Source organism: Xylocopa sonorina, unplaced genomic scaffold, assembly GCF_050948175.1.
Source record: "Xylocopa sonorina isolate GNS202 unplaced genomic scaffold, iyXylSono1_principal scaffold0014, whole genome shotgun sequence".
Lineage (NCBI taxonomy): Eukaryota > Metazoa > Arthropoda > Insecta > Hymenoptera > Apidae > Xylocopa > Xylocopa sonorina.
Window position 1 is genome coordinate 5,379,501 of NW_027490090.1, and position 8,145 is coordinate 5,387,645.

Sequence of the window (8,145 nt, forward strand, 5' to 3'; positions counted from 1 at the left end):
CATGGACTGCGTGTTGTCTGCTATAACTCGTCCTCCCGCGCTCAGTGGTGTCGTTTGGTCCAATAGCCGTCTGTTTCGCAAATCGATCAGCAGTCCATAGTGAGTGAGGAAGTCAGCACCGATGATTGGCCTCGTGACGTCCGCGACGATGAACTTCCAGGCGAAGGCGCAGCGAAGTCCGAGGTCCAGATTGAATGTCCTCACTCCGTAAGTTGAGATGACCGAGCTGTTTGCCGCGTATAGCTCATAGAGTGTCTTCTCGACTCGGTCTTTAACTCGTGCACGTGGGTACACGCATGGATCCGAGCCGGTGTCAATAAGCAATTCTTCCTTGTTGACCCTATCAGCTACGAAGAAACGGCTGGTTTATGAACCCTCACTGATAGCCGCACTCAGCGGTGTCCCTGCTCATTTCCCGCCTGATTAAAGCCGCAAGACGGCACGCATTTCGTCGATCCGTTTCCGAATCGTCTATGGTACCAGCAGATCTTGTTTGCAGATGGAAATCTGCCTCGCCGTACGCTTCCTGATTGCGACTGGTGCGGTAATAGCCGCTCCGCCTATCTCGAGGTCGCGCTCTCGATAGTTCTGGATTCGGGTCTCCAGGCTCTGCAGTTTTTGCATCAGCTGGCTGATAGCTGTGTCCGAGGTAACGCTGGCTACAGTAGTTTCGCTTTTAGGTGTACCCTCATGTATTTTATCTGCGATCTCTGCTATTTTCGTCAGAGACAGGTCCGTTTGGGCAATCACGATGGCGCGGGTCATGGCCGAAAGACGACCAGCCCACCATGTGCGCAGGAAGTCATTAGTAACCGTCGTATCTGTTAAATTTTTCATATGTCTGAGAAATTGCGACGGCGTCCTGTGTCGCCTATCTCTTCTTTTTCTAAGATCTGCTGGGATCCTCTGGTTCTGCGTTGGTGATAGACGCTGGGTTAGCATGGCCTTTAGCGTCTCATACTTCTCCGACTCTGGGCGGTTGGAAATGATATCTTGAACCTCCTTCGCGTACTTCGTTTCGAGCTGCGCTGCGACGTAGTAAAATTTGGTGTGGTCTGCAACTACGCCATTTAGGGCAAACTGAGCCTCTAGCTGATTGAACCATAGGCTAGGATGCTCCGGATAAAATGGCGGCACGCGAATGGCAAAGCGATTCGATTCTACTACATTCGCGTGTTTCGTACCCAGACTCGTGTTAACTGCAGCGACTTCGTTCTTTCTTGTAGCCATCGTTGACGATATTATAATTTATGCACTAGACACTTGCTGAAGACTTTACACTGTTCGAACTATCACGTGGGGGTCACCAATGAAGGGATTGTCTTATACTGATAATGCGTGTTCAGGATGTTCTAAACAGGGCGTAAGTCAAGAATCATTTGGAGAGCATTTTTATTATATGTTTTTCTGAGGAATTCTCAGCGGAGACTGTCGTCTTTCTGTTTTCCTATTTTCCTCGTTGGCGCGTTACATTTCTCGCGCCTTTTGGTTGGAGTTCAGTTTTGGCTGCTTTTGCCAATCACCGAATATTTCCTACTTTAGGCCACCGTCTTCTTACAGAAGGATGGTGGTGCTTCTGGTGGGGGCTGACTTTGTTGTTACCATATTTGGTCATGTAACGAGATTTCCGCTGGGTCTAATACCTGCGCCGGGTGACCAAGGGTAACTTGGCCATGGGCAGTGAACCCTTCGGAAATCCCCGGTTTATGGCTTCCGCATGTGCCATCGAGGCCGTTAGAGAAAGTTAATTATCGCATGCCTGGAAAATGTTAAAAGCTTAAAACTGTTCCTCAAGAATGACTTGATTGCTGCGCATACCATAAACCGTGCTAATCGTTTGTAGCGAAAGGTCTTCTATTGTACTTTACTGCTAGCCGCTACAAATCCCTGGCCGTTCAATTTATCATTTGCTCTGTTTACATCGGCATACTGGACACCTAGTATATTTAGTTTGTCCTTCATGTCGTCTATTTCATAAGTGTCCATGTCATCCTTGGTCAATGTGATCGTGTCTATTTCTGAGATGCCCAGTATATTCGACTTTTTTGCTTGTATTTTTAGCAATGGTAGTTGTACTATTGACTTTTTCCTGAACATATAATTTATTTCTTTGAACATCTGGTCCGATTTTCTTGGGTTTACCTGTTTGATTCTTTTGTACCAATAATTGCTAACCTTTTTCTGTGTTTCTTCCCTGATTTTGTTTTTTATTGTTTTGATCCTACTTTTTAGTATTTCCATAACGTAGTCCATTTGTGCGCTTATCGTACCTGATCTTCGGATTCTTCTCTGCAAGGTTACCGTGTCCTTCTCCTCTTTCATTAATTGCCTGATTTTTTTGTTACGTATTTATCTATAGAGTTCTGTGGTTGTGATTTAGGTATTGCTATTTCCATTGCTTCTACTATTCTATTTTCAGTATCCTGTGTGCATTTGTCTATTTCTTCTATTGTTAGGTTTCTCTCTATCTTTATGTTTGGCTTGTACGACTGTAGTATATTTCGAAGTTTCGTCCAGTCAGCTTTTGCGAAATTATAACTTGCGCACTCCCTGCTTTGTGCCCTGGTGATGTCTTGATTTGGGATTCTGATTCGCGCCGTGATAGCTTCGTGGTCGCTTGCTGCTTGCAATGTATTTAATTTATTTCTGTACGCATCTGTGAATTCTAATCTTGCGTCCGCTAGTATTAGATCTATATAGGATCCAGTGCGAGGGAAGGAGGGCACCGCAGTGTGGAATAGATCTATTCTAAATTTAATATCATTATTGTCAATGCAATCATTGATTTTATTTGCCGATGCTTCATGTTTTTCGTTAAAGTCCCCGGCTATAATATAGTGGTTGTCAAGTCTATTGATAGACTAGTATTGATAGACTATATTGGTTCGTCAAGTCTAATTCTTCGAATAAATTTTCCAGCTTTTCTCTGAATTTCGTGTTTGGTCCTTTTTTCGCATAAAGTGCTACTATCACAAGTTTGTTATTGCCTGACGTGTTTATATGTACTTCTGTTGTTTCCAGCAACTCTGTCTTTGTATTTATTTGAACCGTTTCATATTTTAAATCTTTTTTATTATTATTGCTGCATCACCTGCTTTCCGTGTTTTTGGCCTATCATTCCTAATAATTTTATAATTTAATAACTGTATATATGCTATCTGCGTGCAAAGTTTGTTGCTTATCCTTTTTCGCTTCCCTCAGAGTGTTGCGTAAGATAGTCCTAGTTTTATAGACGCTGGATTAGCAATTATTGTTGGTGAGCTATTTTTATTTTTGTTCCTTTACAATTCAAGGTTCAATTTGTATTCTTTGAACTTTGGGCGCCCTCTATACGAGGCAGGATGGCCTTCATTTCTACAGTTTACGCAAAAGGGCTTTATGGTAGATTTATTTGTTTCATCTTTACCTTTTTTGCACTGTCCTGGTTCATGCTGGTTGCTGTATTTGACGCATCTGAACGTTAGGTTGCAGTTGATTGCCAAGTGTCCGAATTTTGGACACCTCCTGCATTGAGCATCGCCCTTCTTGTTTATTATTTAGTTTTTTCAGATCGCTGTTTGGCGATATCTGTAAAAGGTATATTGGTAATACACGCCCTTCCTTAATTGATTTTGGTGTCTTAAATCTAGATATTTTTTCAAAAGATAGGTCGTTATTTGCCATGCTTTGCAGTTCATCCATAATTTCTTGTTCAGTGAAGGACTCTGAGAGCTCTTTGAGCAGGAAATCATTGTTTTTAAATCCCTTTGGAGTATAGGTATAAATACTAGTTTGAGCTTCCAATAAGATATCTTTGGTTTTTTGATGATCATCCAGTTTATTGAGTTACAAAACATATTTTATCTTACTTACTCTTTTTATGTGAAATCCAACATGACTATTCGTACTATTTATTAATTGTATCGTTTCCTTTGGGTCTTGGTACATGATGATAATAGGTAGTGGTTTAGGATAATTAACGGAGGATGTTGGTTTGATTTCTGATTTATCTTATTCTCTGGCTTTGTTGTTTCCTCCTGTAGTCGTTGCAGGTTCTGCTGTTAGCTGCTTCTTGGGATTCCCATTTTTCTGATGCTGCTTACCATTGTGGCTGTTACTTGATGTCTTCCTTAGTTCATTTCTTCTTTTTAGCACTTGTATGAAGTCATCTTGGTGGTCCATTTGGAGTTCTTCCATCGATGCTTCCATCTGCATGCTGTCGCTGCACGCTGCTTGCGTTTTGTCCTCTGCTGTCTCATTTGCATCTTTCTTGGGGTTTCTGTCCAGTTCTGTCAGTTTCTTTAATTGCTTCCGCAATTCTTTGTTTTCCTTTTGCTATTCTTGAATCATCGATCGCAATTTTTGATTCACTGTTGTTTTTGAATCCGAGGTTGGCTTCTGGTTGGTTCTTTCCATTTTGTTTAATTTCGGCATCGCTGCTATTGCGTCTTTTTTCTTTTTTAATAATTTTCTTTCCTTGATCTTCTTGATCACTTGTTTTGCGCTTCTTTTTGCATCTGTATCATCAAGGAACTCTTTGAATTCCATTAAGTCTTCACCATGCCACGTGCTAACTTTATACGTTGACTGTGCTTCATTCACTTCCATCGAAGTTTCCGACATGTCATTTTTTAAAACTTCACATTTATTGTTCCACATTTTAAAGTGAAACAACAGATGCCGCCCTTGTGGTCTAAAGCTGTCAACCAGTTGCTTGTCGTGCGTTGTCTCCTTGTGCGCACTTGTAACGTTCTCCTGGTTTCGAGTGGATCACGGCAGGACGCCAATCCTTTTTAGTCAGTCATCCCTCTACCGGCTAAAATCCCACGGTGGCTACCATTGGCGCTTCTGGGGGGGAACCGGGATCTCAAAATGAACGCTACCGTTTACCTCCCAGCGCCAAGACTCCCATGCTGCACTTGTACAATGCCAAATGCAGCATGAGGGTCTCCTTCCCATGGAGATTTATCTCCGCGGCGACTCCAGGGCCACACCAGAGTCGCCGCTACCACGAGGGAAGTTGCGTGCAAGACCATGATGGGTCATGGTCTGCAACTTCCTCCATATTACTACCATCGCAACATCGCGATGGTAGATCGTCCATCACCCCTTGTCACAAGGTGATAAAGCGTGTTGGAGGGGCTTATGGAGACCCCTCCAACCGTTATGGTGGACGGTGATTACGCTGTCGACGCAAAGAGGGATCGAGACGTTCGCGTAACCTCTCAGCGTCCTCCTTAATCTTGATGACGGCCTCACAATAAGCCGTCATTGCCCGCCAGGATCTCTGATCCTCTGCCATCCGCTCAATGGCGGATGGCAGGGGCAGATCATAGCCTATAACTGCCTGAAGATCACGACGCAACACCTCTCACGCTGGACACCACTCCAGTGTGTGCTGCGCCGTGCCTCCAAGACCGCCACAATGGTGACAAATCCTCGTGACCTCCCTGCTGAATCGACGCAGGTACTCACCGAAGCATCCATGCCTGGTGAGCACCTGCGTGGTCCGGAAGGTAAGTCGGCCATGGCTGCGGTCTACCCATCTTGACAAGACAGGCAAAGCCGCCCCGACGGTCCTATTACTTCCGTAGCGGGAGTTGAGTAGTTCCCGCCACGTATTCAAAACAGAACGCCGAACTTAATAACTGAGCGCCTCTCTCAGCAACTCTGGCGAGTCAGAGTCATCCTGGTAACTGCCTATAAACATAGGCATCAGCAGTCGCCAGGAGCTCTAACGGTGGTAGCCCTGCCAGAGCTGTCACCGCCTCGTACGACACCGTGCGGAACCCTCGGATGACTCTGATGTTCAGTCGCCGCCAAACACTGCGCAACAATTGCTTGCTGTGACTACTGACCATCAGGTCATCCGACCACACAGGGTCCCTGTACAGGGCCATACTCCACACGGTGCCCACGTAGAGGCGGCGGACCCTCCCGTCTGGACCCCCTAAGTTGGATAAAAGAAGGCCAAGATTGGCCGCCATACGTTCCAACCGGGGGGGGGGGGGGGGGGGGGGCAGAAGCGAGAAATGGCGCTCAAATCTCCGAGAGCCGTCCAGGTGGAGACCGAGATTCCGTCTGCCACCTGGATGCCGACATTACCTATCCGGACCAGAGTTCGGGCCAGTGGTTGTCCCTCACAAGAACGGAGGCGGTGACTGTGATCGAGAAACCACGTAGCCTCCGTCTTACGAGGGGCCAATTCTAGGCCCAGACTCCGAACCCTGGAGACCACGAGGGCCAATCCCACCTCGGTGCATCGGACGATACTCCCCGGTGTGTTCCTACAGGCTATGAGCATCGTATCGTCCGCGTAGCAGACGATGCTGACGCCTGTGAGGAGGAGGATACGGAGAGCCTCGTCATATCCCAGGTTCCATAACAATGTTCCTAAAACGGACTCATGAGGTATGCCGCGGCTAATCTCCCTCCGATGGTAAACAGCATACCGACCCATGCATTCAATACACCTGCCACGCAGGTACGACCCAATCGCCACCCGCAGGTACATGGGGACTCGATGATTCTCGAGTCCCCTGCGGATGGCCTCCCAGAAGGTGGTATTCACTATTAATATCCAAGGAAATAGCTAATGCTAACGCTCTCCTGGAAGAGGCCGAGTCCGTGATGGACCGCCCCCCCTCCCCCCTGAAGCCGAATTGGCACTCGACCAGATCGGGTCCATCATGCGACAGGTGCCTGGAGAGGCGGGAAGCTACGATGCGTTCGAAGAGTTTCCCCACCTCGTTCAGGAGCACAATAGGCAGGTATGCGGAGGGGAACTCTGCGTGCCGGCCGTCCTTCCTAAGGAGCACCAGGCGTACAACAAGCCACCGAAGTGGGAAGCTCCCCGTCCTCAAGACGGCTGTAAAAAGCCGCCATCAAGGCCCGGTGCTGTATTCCGGGGCCTGAGGTGTTGCACTGCCCCGGCCAACTCTTCCTCGGACACCTCCAGCTCGGTGGACCAGTCACACTGTTCCACCTGCCCTGGAAAGGTGGCCGGTGTGTCCCCAGATGGGAACAATGTATTGACCACACTCCCGAGGAGCTGTGGGTCCATCGTCTCCGTTATTGGAGGCGCCCATGCTCGAATCTTGTGTATAGCAAACTTATATGGGCGCCCCCATAGATCCCGATTCAGGGAACGGAGAAGTCCGTCCCAAGCGTCAGCTTTGGCCCTCCTGATGGTCTGCTGCAGCTGAACCGTCAAATGGCGATATTCAGCATACTGCAGTGCCGTTCGTGCCTCGTCACGATGTCTCCGCCGGTGAGACCTCACGTACTGGCGTCGGGCTACAGCGCAGTTTTTCCGGAATTCTGCGATTGCAGCCTACCACCAGTACGCGAGCCGCCAAAGCGGAGGCCTAGCACGAGGCATGACGGTATCACATAACGCCACCATTGCCTCGTGAAACCAACAGCTGCCATCACGGTGTCCTCATCCAAGGCCTTCACGGCCCATTTACGCTGTTGTTGTTGGTGAGGGTACGGGCGGTTCGGGGTTGAGACGGAAACCTCTATCCGAATGTACCAACGATCGTATAGGGTCTACGTCTGCTCGTAAAGGAGCCACCTCGTAACCCGGCGCGCGGCACCAGGGGAGCCCATGAAAGATCCAGGGAACTTACCCCCGGGTACCGCACGCACGTACTGGTCGACTCCCGGTTAAGCAACCGGAGGTCCAGGCTAGCAGCACATTTCAGCACCGCACTGACCCTAGTGTCCGTTCTGGGGGAACCCCATGCAGTCACATGAGCGTTAAAGTCCACCAGGGCGAGGACTGAACGGGCTACGTGCAATGACACGATGATCTGCAGTCCGTCCAGAATCTACTCAAAGGCCGCGAGGGGCCAACGAGGCAGTGCATGTACCCCCAGTAGCAAAAACTCTGCCCAGCTGATGGCCACGTATCTCGTCCTCTAAGATACGGGTGTATATGGTATCACTGTTGTTTCCGAGCCAGGGCGGGCGGTAGGGTACAACATATGGCTCGGCAACCACGGCTACATCAACCACATCCGCCGCCAGTGTCTCGACTAACAGGTCGTGGGCACGGCGTGTGTGATTGATGTTCGCTTGTAGAACTCGAGCACGGGTGAAGGCTAGTCCATCACCGTAGCTTCACCCTGGCTCGCCCCCCCCCCCCTCCCATCAGCGCCGTCG